Source organism: Salvelinus alpinus, chromosome 4 (assembly GCF_045679555.1).
Source record: "Salvelinus alpinus chromosome 4, SLU_Salpinus.1, whole genome shotgun sequence".
Taxonomy (NCBI): Eukaryota; Metazoa; Chordata; class Actinopteri; order Salmoniformes; family Salmonidae; genus Salvelinus; species Salvelinus alpinus.
Window position 1 is genome coordinate 98,373,720 of NC_092089.1, and position 23,492 is coordinate 98,397,211.

General features: G+C 46.9%; 1 long non-coding RNA gene and 1 pseudogene across 1 annotated transcript; both read left to right on the forward strand.

The window, feature by feature from the left end:
• Positions 1 to 297: 297 nt before the first annotated feature.
• On the forward strand, positions 298 to 19,169 carry LOC139572679 (gamma-aminobutyric acid receptor subunit alpha-6-like; annotated as a pseudogene).
• Positions 19,170 to 19,850: 681 nt separating this feature from the next.
• LOC139572536 (uncharacterized) lies at positions 19,851 to 20,571 on the forward strand. The gene is made up of 2 exons (XR_011674456.1): positions 19,851 to 20,229; positions 20,329 to 20,571. It is a non-coding gene; the product is annotated as an uncharacterized lncRNA (long non-coding RNA).
• Positions 20,572 to 23,492: the final 2,921 nt, after the last annotated feature.

A 23,492-nucleotide genomic window follows, 5' to 3' on the forward strand; every position in this document is an offset into this window, starting at 1 on the left:
CAGTTTAGACTAGCGGAGGACAGAGAAGGGCTGACTATTTCATTTACACTCAAAGAGTTGACAGGGAACGTTTTTCATCACACCTACTGCCAAGGATGGCTCTCTTGATTCTGACATTGGTCACTTTGCCCTGGTGAGTAAAATAACCTTTTTCTAATTTTATCAATGGTTTGGCCTCTATACTTTCTTGAATGTACTTCAATGATGTATGATAGTAAACATAACAATCCTAATCCTAATAGGTTTAACCTACTAATCTTATAGGTCTACACAGGACAGTCTAAATTGTCATCAATTATGATTGTATTGATTTCTTACAGTGTTGGCTGTGTCTATGGACAAGAAAGCTACGCAGGTGAAAACATCACCCGTATTCTGGACCGTCTACTAGATGGATATGACAACTGGTTGCGACCAGGATCCGGAGGTAGGCCTGTCCTCCTCTATTCTGATTTGTTTTACTATATTTTACATCGACAGAACTTTTCATTGAATAAGTAGAAAATAGCATAGTTTGGCTATTACATTGTACAGAATTTTTACCTGGTTAGTTTCTCTAAACAAATTGTTCCTAGTCTATTTACAGTTTTCCATATTTTTATGAGCAACAATTAAAATCCCCAGATCCTTTTCAGGTATGATTACAGAGGTGAAAACAGATATCTTTGTCACAAGCTTTGGCCCAGTATCAGATGTGGAAATGGTAAGAGACAATCAGCATATTTCCACATAGGCTTACTGTCACATACACATGCAGTATGTCAAGTAAGCAACTGTGTTTATATGTTATGTTTACACACAGTTTCTCATGCATTTATTATATATGGGTGTTAACTGAGCTCTATTGTCCACTGCACAGCTGCCTTATGGGTAGACTGTAGATTAGATAATGAGCCATTTAGTTTGATTAGTCTGTTTCAAAACACTAACTAGGGGAGGGTCCTGGCCTGGCAGAATGTTTATTTTAGCCTCTAAATGAATATGTCAAGCAAACTGAATGCTCAAACGGATTGACTAATGAATATCTATAGGTAGTTATTGTCATAATCATCTCATCATCTCTCTGGACTGTCTTGTCGGATATGGATTTAACTGTAGATATTTAGTTACAAACACATTTATTATGTCTATGGTTTGGAGCAGGACCTGCATTTTGTAATATGCATTCCTCTGGCCTTCTTCAGGACTGTAGAATCTAGATTCTAGGTCTACATTCTATATTCTAAAGTCCACATTTTACATTCTAGGTCTACATTCTATATTCTAAAGTCCACATTCTAGATCCAGAACCTGTCTGGTGATCAGTCATCTAATGCCCGGCCTTCTATCTCCTCCTCAGGAGTACACCATAGACATGTTCTTCCGACAGACCTGGGTGGACGAGAGGCTGAAGTACGACGGCGCCGTGGAGATCCTGAGTCTCAACAACAAGATGGTGGATAAGATCTGGACACCCGACACGTTCTTCAGGAACTCCAGGAAGTCCATCGCCCACAACATGACCACTCCCAACAAGCTGTTCCGCATCATGCAGAACGGGACCGTCCTCTATACCATGAGGTAACCTGAACCCCTCCTCCCTGGACCCTCCTGTAGAACCTCTTCACCATGAGGTAGTCCCTCCTCTCTGGACCCTCCTGTAGAACCTCTTCACCATGAGGTAGACCCTCCTCTCTGGACCCTCCTGTAGAACCTCTTCACCATGAGGTAGACCCTCCTCCCTGGACCCTCCTGTAGAACCTCTTCACCATGAGGTAGTCCCTCCTCCCTGGACCCTCCTCTCTGGACCCTCCTGTAGAACCACTTCACCATGAGGTAGACCCTCCTCCCTGGACCCTCTTGTAGAACCTATTCAACATGAGGTAGACCCTCCTCTCTGGACCCTCCTGTAGAACCTCTTCACCATGAGGTAGACCCTCCTCTCTGGACCCTCTTCACCATGAGGTAGACCCTCCTCCCTGGACCCTCTTGTAGAACCTCTTCACCATGAGGTAGTCCCTCCTCTCTGGACCCTCCTGTAGAACCTCTTCACCATGAGGTAGACCCTCCTCTCTGGACCCTCCTGTAGAACCTCTTCACCATGAGGTAGACCCTCCTCTCTGGACCCTCCTGTAGAACCTCTTCACCATGAGGTAGTCCCTCCTCCCTGGACCCTCCTCTCTGGACCCTCCTGTAGAACCTCTTCACCATGAGGTAGACCCTCCTCTCTGGACCCTCCTGTAGAACCTCTTCAACATGAGGTAGACCCTCCTCTCTGGACCCTCCTGTAGAACCTCTTCACCATGAGGTGAATGAAACGCTTTGTAGCCAATTAAGACTGACTATTATTATTATTATTATTATTTAACCTTTATTTAACTAGGCAAGTCAGTTAAGAGCAAATTCTTATTTTCAATGACGACCTAGGAACAGTGGGTTAAATGTCTTGTTCAGGGGCAGAACGACAGATGTTTACCTTGTCAGCTCGGGGATTCGATGATTCGATCTTGCAACCTTTTGGTTACTAGTCCAACGCTCTAACCACTAGGCTATTGTGCCGGTGCCGTGCTGCTTTGCACAGAGGAAACCAGTTGTGCTGTGTACACAGTTTTTACACAGATCTATATGATGAAATCAGAAGTCTAATGTTGTGTATTCTGTGTATCTCAGACTAACCATCGTTGCTGAGTGTCCCATGAGGCTCATGGACTTCCCTATGGACGGACATACCTGTCCTCTGCGGTTCGGCAGCTGTGAGTATTCAGTCCTTCGTTTGGCTCTTTCATAAACTAATTAGGGCTGTCAGAGTTAATCAGTTAACTTGAGTTCACTTTTTGTAATTTTATTTCACAGATGTTTTTTTAAAATTGTGATTAATTGCATTGTCTAAAAAGCGATCAAAATACACTGAAAACATCATCTACACTGCTAAAAACAACAATGCGATGTCAAAACGAGTTGACATTGAGGTTAAAGAAAGTGTGCTTCGAACTGTTACTGTAGACACAATCAATCCATATTCTTGTCATGTTTTTTTTTGTATGAAAAAGCATAAATTACAGCTTCATTTGAGCAAATTCTGAATTTGCGATTAATCGTGATTAATCACAGCAAATCCTGTGATTTAACTCAATTAACTGTAAAAGTAACATTTTGAAATGATTGATCGTAACAAAACAGCCTTTGAGCAGAGAGAGAGAGAGAGAGTTTGCTTCATGCACTGAATCAGTAACCTTGGTATGCTTCCTCAAAACAGTTTGCTCCATATCCCCCTTTATACTGCACTGTATAAGGAACAGGGACCATTTCAGACACGTTCGATGTTTTGTTATTTCTGTCAGCATTATATATAGGAATGGTGTGACAATTGAATGATCTTGTTTCTGTATACTTCAGATGGGTACACGAACAGCGAGATCACCTTCACCTGGAGGAAGGGTCTGGAAGCTTCTGTAGACTGTCCTCAGGAGTCTATCAGTCTGCTACAGTATGACCTGGTGGGGCAGAAGTTATCCACGGAGACGTTCAAGTCCAACACAGGTAAGGACCCACTGTAGGCTAATATACAATTAGAAATCATTGGTATACCGAGAAGTGTGTGTGTGTGTGTGTGTGTGTGTGTGTGTGTGTGTGTGTGTGTGTGTGTGTGTGTGTGTGTGTGTGTGTGTGTGTGTGTGTGTGTGTGTGTGTGTGTGTGTGTGTGTGTGTGTGTGTGTGTGTGTGTGTGTGTGTGCATCAAACTTAATATTTACTACACCTAAATTCATTCATTAATAATGGTGATAACCCATATATATTTTTTACATTTACACATTTGCATATTAACTGTACTAAAAGTCTGTGGACAACATGTATTTGGTATTTTCAGGAAAGCACATTAAAATGTAAAATTCAGACAAAAAGTGTGCGTCCCAAATGGCACCCTATTCTTTATGGGCCATATGGTCAGAAGTAGTGCACCATATTCCCTATGGTCAGAAGTAGTGCACCCTATTCCCTATGGGCCATACGGTCAGAAGTAGTGCACCCTATTACCTATGGGCCATATGGTCAGAAGTAGTGCACCCTATTCCCTATGGGCCATATGGTCAGAAGTAGTGCACCCTATTCCCTATGGGCCCTGGTCAGAAGTAGTGCACTATATAGGGAAATGGTTGCCATTTGAGATATAGCCTATAACAGTAACAACATCCATTACTTCTCCCCTGCTTGCTTCACCAGCCTGGTAGTAGGTAATACAGTAGAGCAGCTTCCTCCTAAGAACTCATATTTCCTTGAACAGCCATCTAAGATGCTTAAGTGGTCAAGCCTAATGCGTGCGGTCTGCCTTCAAAACTAACTGGGGCTTAGAGCCCTATGAGTGATCCTAGAGAGAGGTGGGAGGGAGTAGGAGAGAGAGAGAGAGGTGGGAGGGAGTAGAAGAGAGAGAGAGAGGTGGGAGGGAGTAGAAGAGAGAGAGAGAGGTGGGAGGGAGTAGGAGAGAGAGAGGTGGGAGGGAGTAGGAGAGAGAGAGAGGTGAGAGGGAGTAGGAGAGAGAGAGGTGAGAGGGAGTAGGAGAGAGAGAGGTGGGAGGGAGTAGGAGAGAGAGAGGTGGGAGGGAGTAGGAGAGAGAGAGAGAGGTGGGAGGGAGTAGGAGAGAGAGAGAGAGAGAGAGAGAGGTGGGAGGGAGTAGGAGAGAGAGAGAGAGAGAGAGAGAGAGAGAGAGAGAGAGAGGGAGGGAGTAGGAGAGAGAGAGGTGGGAGGGAGTAGGAGAGAGAGAGAGGTGGGAGGGAGGGAGTAGGAGAGATAGAGAGAGAGAGAGCAGAGCAGAGCCTACAGCAGCACCTAGATATTCTGCACAGATTCTGCCAGACCTGGGCCCTGACAGTAAATCTCAGTAAGACCAAAATAATGGTGTTCCAAAAAAGGTCCAGTCACCAGGACCACAAATACAAATTCCATCTAGACACCATTGCCCTAGAGCACACAAAAAACTATACATACCTTGGCCTAAACATCAGCACCACAGGTAACTTCCACAAAGCTGTGAACGATCTGAGAGACAAGGCAAGAAGGGCATTCTATGCCATCAAAAGGAACATATAATTCAACATACCAATTAGGATCTGGCCAAAAATACTTGAATCAGTCATAGAGCCCTTTGCCCTTTATGGTTGTGAGGTCTGGGGTCCGCTCACCAACCAAGATTTCACAAAATGGGACAAACACCAAATTGAGACTCTGCATGCAGAATTATGCTAAAATATCCTCCGTGTACAACGTAGAACACCAAATAATGCATGCAGAGCAAAATTAGGCCGATACCCACTAATTATCAAAATCCAGAAAAGAGCCGTTAAATTCTACAACCACCTAAAAGGAAGCAATTCCCAAACCTGCCATAACAAAGCCATCACCTACAGAGAGATGAACCTGGAGAAGAGTCCCCTAAGCAAGCTGGTCCTGGGGCTCTGTTCACAAACACAAACACACCCCACAGAGCCCCAGGACAGCAGCACAATTAGACCCAAGCAAATCATGAGAAAACAAAAAGATAATTACTTGACACATTGGAAAGAATGAACAAAAAACCAGCACAAACTAGAATGCTATTTGGCCCTAAACAGAGAGTACACAGTGGCAGAATACCTGGCCACTGTGACTGACCCAAAGTTAAGGAAAGCTTTGACTATGTACAGACTCAGTGAGCATAGCCTTGCTATTGAGAAAGGCCGCCGTAGGCAGACATGGCTCTCAAGAGAAGACTGGTTATGTGCACACTGCCCACAAAATGAGGTGGAAACTGAGCTGCACTTCCTAACCTCCTGCCCAATGTATGACCCTATTAGAGACACATATTTCTCTCAGATTACACAGATCCACAAAGAATTCGAAAAGAAACCCAATTTTTATAAACTCCCATATCTACTGGGTGAAAATCCACAGTGTGCCATCACAGCAGCAAGATTTGTGACCTGTTGCCACAAGAAAAGGGCAACCAGTGAAGAACAAACACCATTGTAAATACAACCAATATTTATGCTTATTTATTTTCCCTTGTGTACTTTAACCATTTGTACATTGTTACAAGACTGTATATATACATAATATGACATTTGTAATGTCTTTCTTGTTTTGAAACTTCTGTATGTGTGTTTACTGTTAATTTTTATTGTTTATTTCACTTTTGTATATTATCTACCTGACTTGCTTTGGCAAACACATGTTTCCCATGCCAATAAAGCCCCTTGAATTGAATTGAGAGAGAGAGGTGGGAGGGAGTAGGAGAGAGGTGGGAGGGAGTAGGAGAGAGAGAGAGAGAGGTGGGAGAGAGAGAGAGAGAGGTGGGAGGGAGGGAGTAGGAGAGAGAGAGAGAGAGGTGGGAGGGAGTAGGAGAGAGAGAGAGAGAGGTGGGAGGGAGTAGGAGAGAGAGAGAGGTGGGAGGGAGTAGGAGAGAGAGAGAGGTGGGAGGGAGTAGGAGAGAGAGAGAGGGGAGGGAGTAGGAGAGAGAGAGAGGGGAGGGAGGGAGTAGGAGAGAGAGAGAGGGGTGGGAGGGAGTAGGAGAGAGAGAGAGAGAGGGGAGGGAGGAGAGAGAGAGAGAGAGGGGAGGGAGAGAGAGTGAGATAATGTTTCTCCAGGCAGGACCCAGCAGATCCCTAGAACAGCACCGAGAGGCGAGGAGGAGGCAGTCTCGCAAAGATAGGGATGGAGTGGCCCAGTTACCATAACAAGGAGGGTGAGGACGAGGGCGAGAGAGAGAGAGACTACAACTATTTGCACATTGCTAAATAGCTGATAATATAACACTTCAAATGTCTTTATCTTTTTGAAACATTTATGAGTGCAATGTTTACTGTTAATATCTAATAGTTTTTTGTTGATGTTGTTAAATTAGTTTCTTCTCACTTGTTTATTGTTTATTTCACTTGCTTTGGCAATGTAAACATATGTTTCCCACGCCAATAAAGCCCATTTGAATTGAGAGAAAGGGAGTGTTTAGACAAAGTGTCGTAGTGTAGTGTAGGGTAGTAGTGTTGTGATTCTGGTGCTGTCTCTCACTATCTTTTCTTCCCCCGTTCCATTCTTTCTTTCTTTCTCCCTCCCTCCCTCCCCTCTGTATTTCCCTCCCTCCCTCCCTCTCTCTCCCTCTCCCCTCCTCTCCCCTTCTGTCTCTCTCTCCCTCCCCTCTCTCCCCTCCTCGCTCCTTCTGTCTCTCTCTCCCTTCCCCCTCTCCTTCTGTCTCTCTCTCCCTCCCTCCCTCCCTCCCCCCTCCTCCTCTCTTCTTCTGTCTTTCTCTCTCTCCCTCCCCTCTTTCCACTCCTCTCCTCCTTCGGTCTTTCTCCCTCCCCTCTTTCCACTCCTTCTGTCTCTCTCTCCCTCCCCTCTCTCCCCTCCTCGCTCCTTCTGTCTCTCTCTCCCTTCCCCTTCCCGCTCTCCTTCTGTCTCTCTCTCCCTCCCCCCTCCTCTCTTCTTCTGTCTTTCTCTCTCTCCCTCCCCTCTTTCCACTCCTCTCTCCTTTGGTCTTTCTCCCTCCCCCCTCTACCCTCCTTCTGTCTCTCTCTCCCTTCCCCCTCTCCTTCTGTCTCTCTCTCCCTCCCCCCTCCTCTCTCCTTCTGTCTTTCTCTCTCCCTCCCCTCTTTCCACTCCTCTCTCCTTCGGTCTTTCTCCCTCCCCCCTCTACCCTCCTTCTCTCTCTCTCCCTCACCTCTCTCCCCTCTCCTCCCTCCTTCTGTCTCTCTCTCCCTCCCCTCTCTCCTGTCTCTCTCTCCCTCACCTCTCCTAGGCAATCAGCAATTAGTAGAGGGAGGTGTGCTCTCCACTTCTGCTAGGCAAAAAGCAATTTGGGGGAATGTTTATTTTAGCCTCTAAATCAATATATCAAGCAAACTGAATGCTCAAACGGATTGATGAATGAATATCTATAGTTATAGCAAGCGGCGGCCGCGATACTAGAGGTTTTGTCGCAAAACTAAGATCGTCGTCGAAACAAAGACTGTTCTGCCAAGTTGTTGTGCAGAAGGAGAGAGAGGAAGACTCCGCCTAGTTATTTTCAGATGTTTGATCTTTTTCTAGCTTTGGCAACTATGTGTTTATTTTATTATTATTTGTTGTTGAAATTACTGCCTTTTTCGATCTTGTCTCATCGCTGCAACTCCCCAACGGGCTCGGGAGGCGAAGGTGCCAGTCATAAGTCCTCCGAAAAATATGACCAGCCAAGCCGCTCTTCTTACATCCGCCCGCTTAACCCGTAAGCCAGCCGCACCAATGTGTCGGAGGAAACACCGTTCACCTGACAACCGTGGTCAGCCTGCAGGCAGCCGGCCCGCAACAAGGAGTCGCTAGAGCGTGTTGGGCCAAGTAAAGGGTGAGGATTTAATAATAAATAGACATGAATCAAAGCAAAAACAGCGTCTGGACAAGAGAAATAAAACAACTTCAATGCAGACACGGGGATGAACCTGAGGAGGTGGCAGATATAGTGGAGGCAATCAATGATGTGATGGAGTCCAGGTGAGTCTGATGAAGCGCTGGTGACAGGTGTGCGTAATGGTGACAGGTGTGCGTAATGATGAGCAGCCTGGTGGCCTCAAGTGTCAGAGAGGGAGAGCGGAGCAGACGTTACAGTACTCGCCCTCTAGGGGCGCCACCTGGCGTCCTACCTGGGCGAATCTGATGGACCGGCCGAGGCGCGGGAGCCCGACGAGCCTGCTGAGGCTTGTGAGCACCTTGAGCCAGCTGAGGCACGGGAGCCTGACAAGCCAGCTGAGGCATCCCCAGTTGCTTCGGCAGCGGCACCCGGACACGACGTCACCAACAAAAAAACTTAAAAAACTAAAAACTCCCTGATGCTTCCAATTGTGGTGTCTGCATTCTGTAACAGAAAGACGCTGGGAGACGTGAAGCAGGTACATTTTGAGGATTTAATAATAAATAGACGTGTCACTGAGGCAATCCACACTTCCAAATCTTCTCTGTTCTCATCCTCCTTGACCTATCCGCTGCCTTTGACACTGTGAACCATCAGATCCTCCTCTCCACCCTCTCAGAGCTGGGCGTCTCAGGCTCTGCACACTCTTGGATTGCATCCTACCTGGCAGGTCGTTCCTACCAGGTGACATGGAGAGGATCTGTGTCTGCACCACGTACTCTCACTACTGGTGTCCCCCAGGGCTCAGTTCTAGGCCCTCTCCTCTTCTCTCTATTTACCAAGTCACTCGTGTTATATCATATCCTCACATGGTCTCTCCTATCCTTGCTATACAGATGACACTCAAACACTTTCTCCTTCCCTCCCTTCTGACATCCAAGTGGCGACAGGCATCTCTGTGTGCCTGGCAGATATCTGAACTTGGATGTCGGCCCACCTCCTCAAGCTCTACCTCGACAAGACGGAGCTGCTCTTCCTTCCGGGCAAGCCCTGCCCGCTCAAAGACGTTTCAGTCACGGTTGACAACTCCACAGTGTCATCCTCCCAGAGTGCAAACAACCTGGGCAACACTCTGTCGTTCTCTGCAAACTTCAAAACAGTGACTCGCTCCTGCAGGTTCATGCTCTACAACATCCGTAGAGTACGACCCTATCTCACACAGGAAGCGGCGCAGGTTCCTAATCCAGGCACTTGTCCTCTCCCGTCTGGACTACTGCAACTCACTGTTGGCTGGGCTCCTCGCTTGTGTCATCAAACCCCTGCAACTTATCCAGAATGCTGCAGCCCACCTGGTTTTCAACCTTCCCATGTTCTCTCATGTCACCCTGCTCCTCCACACACTCCCCTGACTTCCAGGCGAAGCTCGCATCCACTACAAGACCCTGGTGCTTACCTACGGAACACCAAGAGGAAGTGCCCCTCCCTACCTTCAGGCTATGCTAGGACAGCAGAGACCCTGACCATCTTCTGAAAACATCTGAAACCCTACCTCTTCAAACAGTATCTTAAATAGTCCTCCTCCTCACCTAGACCCCCCACCCAAAAATAAAAACATAAATACAAACTGAACCAGCACTTGCACTTGACCCCCCCCCCCCTTTCTAGCTCCGATTCTACTGATTGCTACTTTATTGAGGAAAAATGTACTTTCTATATCTGTAATATGTGGTGGTCCCACCGAGTTTAAGATTAATGCGCTAACTGTAAGTCGCTCTGGATACGAACGCCTGCTAAATGACTCAAATGTAAAAAATATATTATTCTCTGACCTACTCTGTCTTAGGGTAAGGGGTTAATCACGTCCCGTGGGCAGTCAGATACAGTATCTTCTCTATATGTCTCTAATTGGTTCTATCGCTACAGCCTTTCCAGGTCCAAGGACACCCAAGGACAATTCTCCTCTCCCGTGGTATCTTCTTCTCTCCTGTATCAGTGTTGTGGTCTCTCTCTGCTGATACCTATTCTGTTTATCTTTCAGGTGACTACTCTGTCATGGTAGTCCATTTTCTACTACAGAGGAAGCTAGGCTACTACCTGATTCAGACGTACATCCCTCTGATTATGGTGGTGGTGCTGTCACAAGTAGCCTTCTGGATCAACAAAGAGTCTGTACCTGCACGCACTGTGGCTAGTATGATAACAACCCTCTGTCACTGTGTCTAGTATGGTAACAATCCTCTGTCACTGTGGCTAGTATGGTAACAACCCTCTGTCACTGTGTCTAGTATGGTAACAACCCTCTGTCACTGTGTCTAGTATGGTAACAACCCTCTGTCACTGTGTCTAGTATGGTAACAATCCTCTGTCACTGTGTCTAGTATGGTAACAACCCTCTGTCACTGTGTCTAGTATGGTAACAACCCTCTGTCACTGTGTCTAGTATGGTAACAACCCTCTGTCACTGTGTCTAGTATGGTAACAACCCTCTGTCACTGTGTCTAGTATTGTAACAACCCTCTGTCACTGTGTCTAGTATGGTAACAACCCTCTGTCACTGTGTCTAGTATGGTAACAACCCTCTGTCACTGTGTCTAGTATGGTAACAACCCTCTGTCACTGTGTCTAGTATGGTAACAACCCTCTGTCACTGTGTCTAGTATGGTAACAACCCTCTGTCACTGTGTCTAGTATGGTAACAACCCTCTGTCACTGTGTCTAGTATGGTAACAACCCTCTGTCACTGTGTCTAGTATTGTAACAACCCTCTGTCACTGTGTCTAGTATGGTAACAACCCTCTGTCACTGTGTCTAGTATGGTAACAACCCTCTGTCACTGTGTCTAGTATGGTAACAACCCTCTGTCACTGTGTCTAGTATTGTAACAACCCTCTGTCACTGTGTCTAGTATGGTAACAACCCTCTGTCACTGTGGCTAGTATGGTAACAACCCTCTGTCACTGTGTCTAGTATGGTAACAACCCCCTGTCACTGTGTCTAGTATGGTAACAACCCTCTGTCACTGTGTCTAGTATGATAACAACCCTCTGTCACTGTGTCTAGTATTGTAACAACCCTCTGTCACTGTGGCTAGTATGGTAACAACCCTCTGTCACTGTGTCTAGTATGGTAACAACCCCTCTGTCACTGTGTCTAGTATGGTAACAACCCTCTGTCACTGTGTCTAGTATGGTAACAACCCTCTGTCACTGTGTCTAGTATGGTAACAACCCCTCTGTCACTGTGTCTAGTATGGTAACAACCCTCTGTCACTGTGTCTAGTATGGTAACAACCCTCTGTCACTGTGTCTAGTATTGTAACAACCCTCTGTCACTGTGTCTAGTATGGTAACAACCCCTCTGTCACTGTGTCTATTATGGTAACAACCCTCTGTCACTGTGTCTAGTATGGTAACAACCCTCTGTCACTGTGTCTAGTATGGTAACAACCCTCTGTCACTGTCTAGTATGGTAACAACCCTCTGTCACTGTGTCTAGTATGGTAACATCCCTCTGTCACTGTGTCTAGTATGGTAACAACCCTGTCACTGTGTCTATTATGGTAACAACCCTCTGTCACTGTCTAGTATGGTAACAACCCTCTGTCACTGTGTCTAGTATGGTAACATCCCTCTGTCACTGTGGCTAGTATGGTAACAACCCTCTGTCACTGTGTCTAGTATGGTAACAACCCTCTGTCACTGTGTCTAGTATTGTAACAACCCTCTGTCACTGTGTCTAGTATGGTAACAACCCTCTGTCACTGTGTCTAGTATGGTAACAACCCTCTGTCACTGTGTCTAGTATGATAACAACCCTGTCACTGTGTCTAGTATGGTAACAACCCTCTGTCACTGTGTCTAGTATGGTAACAACCCTCTGTCACTGTGTCTAGTATGGTAACAACCCTCTGTCACTGTGTCTAGTATGGTAACAACCCTCTGTCACTGTGTCTAGTATGGTAACAACCCTCTGTCACTGTGTCTAGTATGGTAACAACCCTCTGTCACTGTGTCTAGTATGGTAACAACCCTCTGTCACTGTGTCTAGTATGATAACAATCCTCTGTCACTGTGTCTAGTATGGTAACAACCCTCTGTCACTGTGTCTAGTATTGTAACAACCCTCTGTCACTGTGTCTAGTATGGTAACAACCCTCTGTCACTGTGTCTAGTATGGTAACAATCCTCTGTCACTGTGTCTAGTATGATAACAATCCTCTGTCACTGTGTCTAGTATGATAACAACCCTCTGTCACTGTGTCTAGTATTGTAACAACCCTCTGTCACTGTGTCTAGTATGATAACAATCCTCTGTCACTGTGTCTAGTATGGTAACAACCCTGTCACTGTGTCTAGTATGATAACAATCCTCTGTCACTGTGTCTAGTATGGTAACAACCCTCTGTCACTGTGTCTAGTATGATAACAACCCTCTGTCACTGTGTCTAGTATGGTAACAACCCTCTGTCACTGTGTCTAGTATGGTAACAATCCTCTGTCACTGTGTCTAGTATGGTAACAACCCTCTGTCACTGTGTCTAGTATGGTAACAACCCTGTCACTGTGTCTAGTATGATAACAATCCTCTGTCACTGTGTCTAGTATGATAACAACCCTCTGTCACTGTGTCTAGTATGTTAACAATCCTCTGTCACTGTGTCTAGTATGGTAACAACCCTCTGTCACTGTGTCTAGTATGGTAACAACCCTCTGTCACTGTGTCTAGTATGGTAACAACCCTCTGTCACTGTGTCTAGTATGGTAACAACCCTCTGTCACTGTGTCTAGTATGGTAACAATCCTCTGTCACTGTGTCTAGTATGGTAACAACCCTCTGTCACTGTGTCTAGTATGATAACAATCCTCTGTCACTGTGTCTAGTATGGTAACAACCCTCTGTCACTGTGTCTAGTATGGTAACAACCCTCTGTCACTGTGTCTAGTATGGTAACAATCCTCTGCCTCTTTCTTGAATTGAGAGAGACAGAGAGGCAGAGAGAGACAGAGAGAAAGAGAGAGCGACAGAGAGAGACAGAGAGACATTTCAAACAGAGATAACGTTAGATGGTTGGCTGGCTGCTACTGCCTGAGCAGTAGATGAGACGATGAAAAATGATGTGGACCTGACAGAGACAATGGAATATTTTGGCAATTGAATGTTCAATATTAAATTGAAATTTAATTTAGAGAGACAGAGAGATCTCTGTCTTAGTCTCTCTCGCTCACTCTCTCTGTGTCTCTCTCTGTGTCTCTCTCGCTCTCTCTCTCTCGCTCACTCTCTCTGTGTCTCTCTCTGTGTCTCTCTCTCTAGCTCACTCTCTCTGTGTCTCTCTCTCTGTGTCTCTCTCTCTCTGTGTCTCTCTCTCTGTGTGTCTCTCTCTGTCTCACTCTCTCTGTCTCTCTCTCTCTCTCTCTCTGTGTCTGTCTCTCTGTCCTCTCCCTCTCCTTCGCTCTCTGTGTCTCTCTCTCGCTCACTCTCTCTGTCTCTCTCTCTCTGTCTCTCTCTCTCGATCACTCTCTCTGTGTCTCTCTCTCGCTCACTCTCTCTGTCTCTCTCTCTCTCTCTGTGTCTGTGTCTCTCTGTCCTCTCCCTCTCCTTCGCTCCCTGTGTCTCTCTCTCTCTCTCGCTCACTCTCTCTGTCTCTCTCTCTCGCTCACTCTCTCTGTCTCTCTCTCTCTCTGTGTGTCTGTGTCTCTCTGTCCTCTCCCTCTCTCTCTGTGTCTCTCTCTCTCTCGCTCACTCTCTCTGTCTCTCTCTCTCTCTGTGTCTGTGTCTCTCTGTCCTCTCCCTCTCCTTCGCTCTCTGTGTCTCTCTCCCTCGCTCTCTCTCTGTGTGTGTCTCTCTCTCTCTGTCTGTGTCTGTGTCTCTCTCACTCTCAATAGTGTTCCAAAATGTAATTCAGCCTACACTGTATATCACTTCATATACCCAATGCAGGATGTGACTGGGAGAGACTGTGTGTATATAGAGGCTCTGAGAGGGAACAGGCAAACGAGCCACAGATATAGGGTTGAAGATGTAATCTCTCTCTCTCTCATAATAGTGTTCTAATTCTGTTTCTATGGTCTCCTTCTCCCCCTATCCAAACAACCAACAGGCATCACCACGGTCCTCACCATGACAACCCTCAGCATCAGCGCCCGCCAGTCTCTGCCCAAGGTGGCCTACGCTACAGCCATGGACTGGTTCATCGCTGTGTGTTTTGCCTTCGTGGCATCTGCGCTCATCGAGTTCGCCGCTGTCAACTACTTTGCGACGCTGGAGGCCAACAGACTGAAGAAGAAGAACGCCAGGCAGAAAAAAATGGAGGCCCTAGCTGAAGCAAGTTATGATGAGGAGGATGATGAGAGTGCTTCATCTGTAAGTTATTTACTGGACGGGTGGATGGCTGGACACACTCACATATACACAGACATGGTTAGGGTTGGTAGCTAGGGGTTTTACACTATGCAGCTGTAACTGTAACGAGCAGTATTCACCAAGACTGGCTATCTCCGTTCAACTACATTACACCATCACCTAGACTCTCCCCATTCAACTACATTACACCATCACTAAGACTCTCCCCATTCAACTACAGAACACCATCACTAAGACTCTCCCCATTCAACTACATTACACCATCACTAAGACTCTCCCCATTCAACTACAGAACACCATCACCTAGACTCTCCCCATTCAACTACAGAACACCATCACTAAGACTCTCCCCATTCAACTACAGAACACCATCACTAAGACTCTCCCCATTCAACTACATTACACCATCACTAAGACTCTCCCCATTCAACTACAGAACACCATCACCTAGACTCTCCCCATTCAACTACAGAACACCATCACTAAGACTCTCCCCATTCAACTACAGAACACCATCACTAAGACTCTCCCCATTCAACTACAGAACACCATCACTAAGACTCTCCCCATTCAACTACATTACACCATCACTAAGACTCTCCCCATTCAACTACAGAACACCATCACTAAGACTCTCCCCATTCAACTACAGAACACCATCACCTAGACTCTCCCCATTCAACTACAGAACACCATCACCTAGACTCTCCCCATTCAACTACAGAACACCATCACTAAGACTCTCCCCATTCAACTACAGAACACCATCACTAAGACTCTCCCCATTCAACTACAGAACACCATCACTAAGACTCTCCCCATTCAACTACAGAACACCATCACTAAGACTCTCCCCATTCAACTACAGAACACCATCACTAAGACTCTCCCCATTCAACTACAGAACACCATCACTAAGACTCTCCCCATTCAACTACAGAACACCATCACTAAGACTCTCCCCATTCAACTACAGAACACCATCACTAAGACTCTCCCCATTCAACTACAGAACACCATCACTAAGACTCTCCCCATTCAACTACAGAACACCATCACTAAGACTCTCCCCATTCAACTACAGAACACCATCACTAAGACTCTCCCCATTCAACTACAGAACACCATCACCTAGACTCTCCCCATTCAACTACAGAACCCCATCACTAAGACTCTCCCCATTCAACTACATTACACCATCACCTAGACTCTCCCCATTCAACTACAGAACACCATCACTAAGACTCTCCCCATTCAACTACAGAACACCATCACCTAGACTCTCCCCATTCAACTACAGAACACCATCACTAAGACTCTCCCCATTCAACTACAGAACACCATCACTAAGACTCTCCCCATTCAACTACAGAACACCATCACTAAGACTCTCCCCATTCAACTACATTACACCATCACTAAGACTCTCCCCATTCAACTACAGAACACCATCACTAAGACTCTCCCCATTCAACTACAGAACCCCATCACTAAGACTCTCCCCATTCAACTACAGAACACCATCACTAAGACTCTCCCCATTCAACTACATTACACCATCACTAAGACTCTCCCCATTCAACTACAGAACACCATCACTAAGACTCTCCCCATTCAACTACAGAACACCATCACTAAGACTCTCCCCATTCAACTACAGAACACCATCACTAAGACTCTCCCCATTCAACTACAGAACACCATCACTAAGACTCTCCCCATTCAACTACAGAACACCATCACCTAGACTCTCCCCATTCAACTACATTACACCATCACTAAGACTCTCCCCATTCAACTACATTACACCATCACTAAGACTCTCCCCATTCAACTACAGAACACCATCACCTAGACTCTCCCCATTCAACTACAGAACACCATCACTAAGACTCTCCCCATTCAACTACATTACACCATCACTAAGACTCTCCCCATTCAACTATAGAACACCATCACTAAGACTCTCCCCATTCAACTACAGAACACCATCACCTAGAGAACACCATCACCTAGACTCTCCCCATTCAACTACAGAACACCATCACTAAGACTCTCCCCATTCAACTACAGAACACCATCACCTAGACTCTCCCCATTCAACTACAGAACACCATCACCTAGACTCTCCCCATTCAACTACAGAACCCCATCACTAAGACTCTCCCCATTCAACTACAGAACACCATCACTAAGACTCTCCCCATTCAACTACAGAACACCATCACCTAGACTCTCCCCATTCAACTACAGAACCCCATCACTAAGACTCTCCCCATTCAACTACAGAACCCCATCACTAAGACTCTCCCCATTCAACTACAGAACACCATCACCTAGACTCTCCCCATTCAACTACAGAACACCATCACTAAGACTCTCCCCATTCAACTACAGAACACCATCACTAAGACTCTCCCCATTCAACTACAGAACACCATCACTAAGACTCTCCCCATTCAACTACAGAACACCATCACCTAGACTCTCCCCATTCAACTACAGAACACCATCACTAAGACTCTCCCCATTCAACTACAGAACACCATCACCTAGACTCTCCCCATTCAACTACAGAACACCATCACCTAGACTCTCCCCATTCAACTACAGAACACCATCACCTAGACTCTCCCCATTCAACTACAGAACACCACCCCTCCTCTACATCCACCCCTAACCCACCACCCCTCCTCTTCATCCACCCCTCCTCTACATCCACCCCTAACCCACCACCCCTCCTCTACATCCACCCCTAACCCACCACCCCTCCTCTACATCCACCCCTAATCCTCCAACCCTCCTCTACATCCACCCCTCCTCTACATCCACCCCTAACCCTCCAACCCACCCTTAATCCTCCAACCCTCCTCTACATCCACCCCTCCTCTTCATCCACCCCTAACCCTCCACCCCTAACCCTCCAACCCACCCCTAATCCTCCAACCCTCCTCTTCATCCACCCCTAACCCTCCTCTTCATCCACCCCTAACCCTCCACCCTCCTCTACATCCACCCTCCTCTACATCCACCGCTAACCCTCCACCCCTCCTCTACATCCACCCCTCCTCTTCATCCACCCCTAACCCTCCACCCCTCCTCTTCATCCACCCCAAACCCTCCACCCCTCCTCTTCATCCACCCCAAACCCTCCACCCCTCCTCTACATCCACCCCTCCTCTACATCCACCCTCCTCTACCTCCACCCCTAACCCTCCACCCCTCTTCATCCACCCCTAACCCTCCACCCCTCCTCTACATCCACCCCTCCTCTTCATCCACCCCTAACCCTCCACCCCTCCTCTTCATCCACCCCAAACCCTCCACCCCTCCTCTACATCCACCCCTAACCCTCCACCCCTCCTCTTCATCCACCCCTAACCCTCCACCCCTCCTCTTCATCCACCCCTCCTCTACATCCACCCTCCTCTACATCCACCGCTAACCCTCCACCCCTCCTCTACATCCACCGCTAACCCCACCCCTCCTCTACCTCCACCGCTAACCCTCCACCCCTCCTCTTCATCCACCGCTAACCCTCCACCCCTCCTCTTCATCCACCCCTAACCCACCACCCCTCCTCTACATCCACCCTCCTCTACATCCACCCCTAACCCTCCACCCCTCCTTTTCATCCACCCCTCCTCTACATCCACCCCTCCTCTACATCCACCCCTAACCCTCCACCCCTCCTCTACATCCACCCCTAACCCTCCACCCCTCCTTTTCATCCACCCCTCCTCTACATCCACCCCTCCTCTTCATCCACCCCTAACCCTCCACCCCTCCTCTACATCCACCCCACCCCTCCTCTACATCCACCCCTAACCCTCCACCCCTCCTCTACATCCACCCCTAACCCTCCACCCCTCCTCTACATCCACCCCACCCCTCCTCTACATCCACCCCTAACCCTCCACCCCTCCTCGACATCCACCCCTAACCCTCCACCCCTCCTCTACATCCACCCCTAACCCTCCACCCCTCCTCTACATCCACCCCACCCCTCCTCTACATCCACCCCTAACCCTCCACCCCTCCTCGACATCCACCCCTAACCCTCCACCCCTCCTCTACATCCACCCCTAACCCTCCGCCCCTCTATGTCCCACCTTAACCTTCCACCTCTAACACTCCACATGTCCTCTACATCCACCCCTAAACCTCCACCCCTACCTCCCATCACCCCTTTCCCCCCTGCCCCCATCAGAGAGTGGGGGCCTGAAGAAGAGGTATAACTCCATAGCCCAGAGTGAGCCCGGTGCCCATCTTCCTGCTGCAGGGTTCAGCTGTGTCCCCCATCTCAGCGCCGGCTGGCACCAGCCCCATAGACCAGTACTCCCGCATCATGTTCCCGCTGGCCTTCGCACTCTTCAACCTCTTCTACTGGATCATATACCTGGGCAAGGACAGCATGGAACAGGCCAGGTATGGGTTAATAAACTCTATTAGGACAGCATGGAACAGGCCAGGTATGGGTTAATAAACTCTATTAGGACAGCATGGAACAGGCCAGGTATGGGTTGATAAACTCTATTAGGACAGCATGGAACAGGCCAGGTATGGGTTAATAAACTCTCTATTAGGGCAGCATGGAACAGGCCAGGTATGGGTTGATAAACTCTATTAGGACAGCATGGAACAGGCCAGGTATGGGTTAATAAACTCTCTATTAGGGCAGCATGGAACAGGCCAGGTATGGGTTAATAAACTCTCTATTAGGGCAGCATGGAACAGGCCAGGTATGGGTTAATAAAGTCTCTATTAGGACAGCATGGAACAGGCCAGTTATGGGCTAATAAACTATATTCTGTTTTATTAAGACAGCATGGAACAGGCCAGTTGTGTTAATCAAAAAATGTAGGCTAAACTTGTAGGACATACTAAGATCATTCAAAAGTAAATTGCATTTTCAGGCCAGATTGTTAATGTCATTTATAAAACTGTGCGGAGGATTCACGTCAAAAGGTGGCTTACGAACGAAACACAGAAAGTGCTTATGCACAAAAATATTCTGATTATAACAGTGTGCACGCACGTCCACGCCGGTTTCCCTTTATAAATCCCAATCAACTCGAAATTTGGCGCACGTGAGCGAGCGTCTTGTCCCACCCTTTTGACGCCCATAGTGGCCTATAAATAGTCAGTGAAATGCCCCTAATTAATATTCATCCATACTGACTGCATGACGACAAATCCCGACAGAAAGGCAAAAATAAAAATGTAACCTAGTGTGAATTGGAAGTTGTTGTTGGGGAGGTTGAAGCAAGGGGAAAAAATGTGTTTCGTGGACACAGTGTGGGCATTAAATGCCAAAAAGGCGTTAGTGGCAGCATGTTGCGGACGCTGTGAATGCTGCTGGCTCAGAAGAAGAAAAAAGTGGAGGCCAAAGGGCGCATTGACTTACAGACAACGGGCGGAGGAAAGGGGACACCGGCGCTCAACCCCTTGATGAGCGACTTGCCGGTATTATAGGGAATCCCTCCTGAGTGGAGTGGTGACCGAGGGGGACACGGACATGCCAGACGCACCGGATGATCCAGGTATGTAATTAATATTCCCTCGTTTGAGAAGAGTAAACCAAATGCATTCAAGTTTAATAAACATTTATTTACCAACAATTTACATTTTATTATTTTTAGTCGCTGAGTGTTCCAGCGGGGTCGGTGGTGCGGCTGAGCAGGAGCTGAGTGTTCCAGCGGGGTCGGTGGTGCGGCTGAGCAGGAGCTGAGTGCGCCAAGCCCCGGCGTCTCCACTGCACCTCGTGCGTCACAGCCCTCCAGCGGCCGTATCCTCGCAGACGCATAGAGACACCATCGACGCTATTAACGAGGTTGCCAAGGAGTTGAAGGAAATAAATGTTTTGACATAAGCTGTACATTGAAGGAATTACTCAGTGTTATGTTTCCTACCTTGTTTTTACAAGCGACGCTTCACAAGCTGGCGCAAGGCGCCGCGTTTGGATCAAACGCCTGGGGATAGGGGTCGAGGCCAACAACCAACCGCGTCAGGGGGTAAAGCCACATTCCTTAGTTGTAACACATTATGTAGCACAGTACACGCCCTCAACGTCGCAGGCCTTTTCAGGCTTGTATAAAAGGTTTCCGCCTGAGGAATCGAGGCAGCGCCATCTGCCCTTAAGAAGTGCTCCACAACGGCGCACATTGTAGTTCCTCTTCGCTCTGTGGGTTGGCGAAAGGGGTGAGCAGCCACCGCTTGAGGGGGATACCCACTGTTGCCTGCAAGGATAGTGAATGGGCTAGGCACTGCAGTAGAGAAATTGCAATTGATTTAATATTTCTACATTACTCATCCGTACCTAGAAGCCAGCCATCACGCACAGCTCCGGCCTCAAGTCTGCGCCCAACACTGTTTCGCTATATGAACGAGACATGGGTTGACCCAGGCCACTACACTAGTACCATGTCCGCATCACATGATTTGGACATTAATGGAATGAAAATGCGTTCAGTTAACGCAAATTCATTCGCACTCGGTGCCCTTATAGCAACATGAGCGCAGTCAATAGCACCGATTACATTTTGGGAAACTGAACATTGCTGCAAATTGCGCTTTATTTATTTAGTTCACCCACCGTGAAAGGTAACTTTACGTAGAGGTGCGTCAAGCCAATTATACATCCTAACACGTCTGGCATAACGCGGCTAAAGGTTGGCTGAGAGATCCCTAACCGGTCAGCCGGTTGCCAGAAATCCGAGGGTTGTCAGGACTTGACTTGGGACAGGCACTGCTTGGTTTCTGCGGGTGCGTCTCCGTAAAGCTGGACCCACTACAGCACGGCGATCCAAGAGAATAGCTCTTGGTAATCGGAACCGGATCATAAACCAGTCATCATTGGCCAGTAAATCTTTCTGGTCTCTGAAAATTCTCTTCGCCAAATCTTCCAACAGTGCTAAAGCAGCTATTGTGCGTCATTACGCATTGTAATTGCATGCCTTTTTATACTCACCCATTTGATCGTCAAAGCTACCCAATTGCGTAACACCTTCAGGGACATTATCACATTGACAGTTCTGCGCAACGAACATGTGATAAAACCCCGACTGAGGCGTCGAAAACGGCATCAGTTTAAACGTAATTTGTCCCACTGTTCACATTATTTATTAGAATACATTTCATAATATGCAAGTATTGTAACTAGATCCAATTAAATATGATTCCCGATTAAACTGTACAACATATATCCGTTTGTATTATCCTAAATCATGTTTTTTTTGTGTGCACTCCAGGGAACTCTTCATATATAATACGTGAGAGGTAATATTTCGATGTATTTTACAGAACGGTATCAATTTCAAAACGTTTCTCGAGTTTCAGCCATCAAGTTGCGGTTAATAATTTCTCCTGTTTATGTGCTTAGGTATGGGTCAAAGTGTCCGTGGAGGACCGCACATTCTCCCGTCATGTTAAAAAGAAAATGAAACCCAAAGTTTGCTTAGAAAGTGTCATACGCCTTCTTTTGTGCCTAAGCAACGTTTATAAATAAGGCCCCAGGTGTGTGCAATGAATGATCAGGTAGAACAGAAAACCAGCAGGCTCCAGACCTCGTAGGGTCAGAGATAAATAGCTCTGGTCTATGATACTAAAAGTAGTGAAAAGACTCTGGTGTGTCATTGCAATGAAAAAAACAGATCAAGTTTGACGTTTTGGTCATAACTTTTATGTTAGGACCTTGCCACTGGTGTTACTGTAATATTAAACAGTAACACCGGTGAGAAGCTCCTAATATTAAACAATAACACCGGTGAGAAGCTCCTAATATTAAACAGTAACACCGGTGAGAAGCTCCGAATATTAAACAGTAACACCGGTGAGAAGCTCCTAATATTAAACAATAACACCGGTGAGAAGCTCCTAATATTAAACAATAACACCGGTGAGAAGCTCCGAATATTAAACAATAACACCGGTGAGAAGCTCCTAATATTAAACAATAACACCGGTGAGAAGCTCCTAATATTAAACAATAACACCGGTGAGAAGCTCCTAATATTAAACAATAACACCGGTGAGAAGCTCCGAATATTAAACAGTAACACCGGTGAGAAGCTCCTAATATTAAACAATAACACCGGTGAGAAGCTCCTAATATTAAACAATAACACCGGTGAGAAGCTCCTAATATTAAACAATAACACCGGTGAGAAGCTCCTAATATTAAACCGTAACACCGGTGAGAAGCTCCTAATATTAAACAGTAACACTGGTGACAAGGTCCTAACATTGACCAGGGCCGATAGGGTAGTGCACTACTTTTGACCAGGGCCCATAGGGTAGTGCACTACTTTTGACCAGGGCCCATAGGGTAGTGCACTACTTTTGACCAGGGCCCATAGGGTAGTGCACTACTTTTGACCAGGGCCGATTGGGTAGTGCACTACTTTTGACCAGGGCCGATAGGGTAGTGCACTACTTTTGACCAGGGCCCATAGGGTAGTGCACTACTTTTGACCAGGGCCCATAGGGGGCCACTTGAAACACACAGTATCAGCTGCATATTTGACCATTCTGAATCTGTATCAACAACACAGACCCACTGAATGTAACTGCTCTCAATTACTACCCACTGTTTTTGTCAGACTTTTATCCAGACTGTAAAGACATGAATACTGTCTGACGCTGGAACAGCCTCAGGAGTTGTAGACACAAAAGGGGAAGAGGGTCGCTAGCTGGAGGATGTTAGATGGTTCTGTTGTCATCTAACATCAGAGAGCGAGAGAGAGAGAGAGAGAGAGGGAGACAGAGAAAGACAGAGAGGGGGTGGAGGGAGAGAGAGACAGAAAGG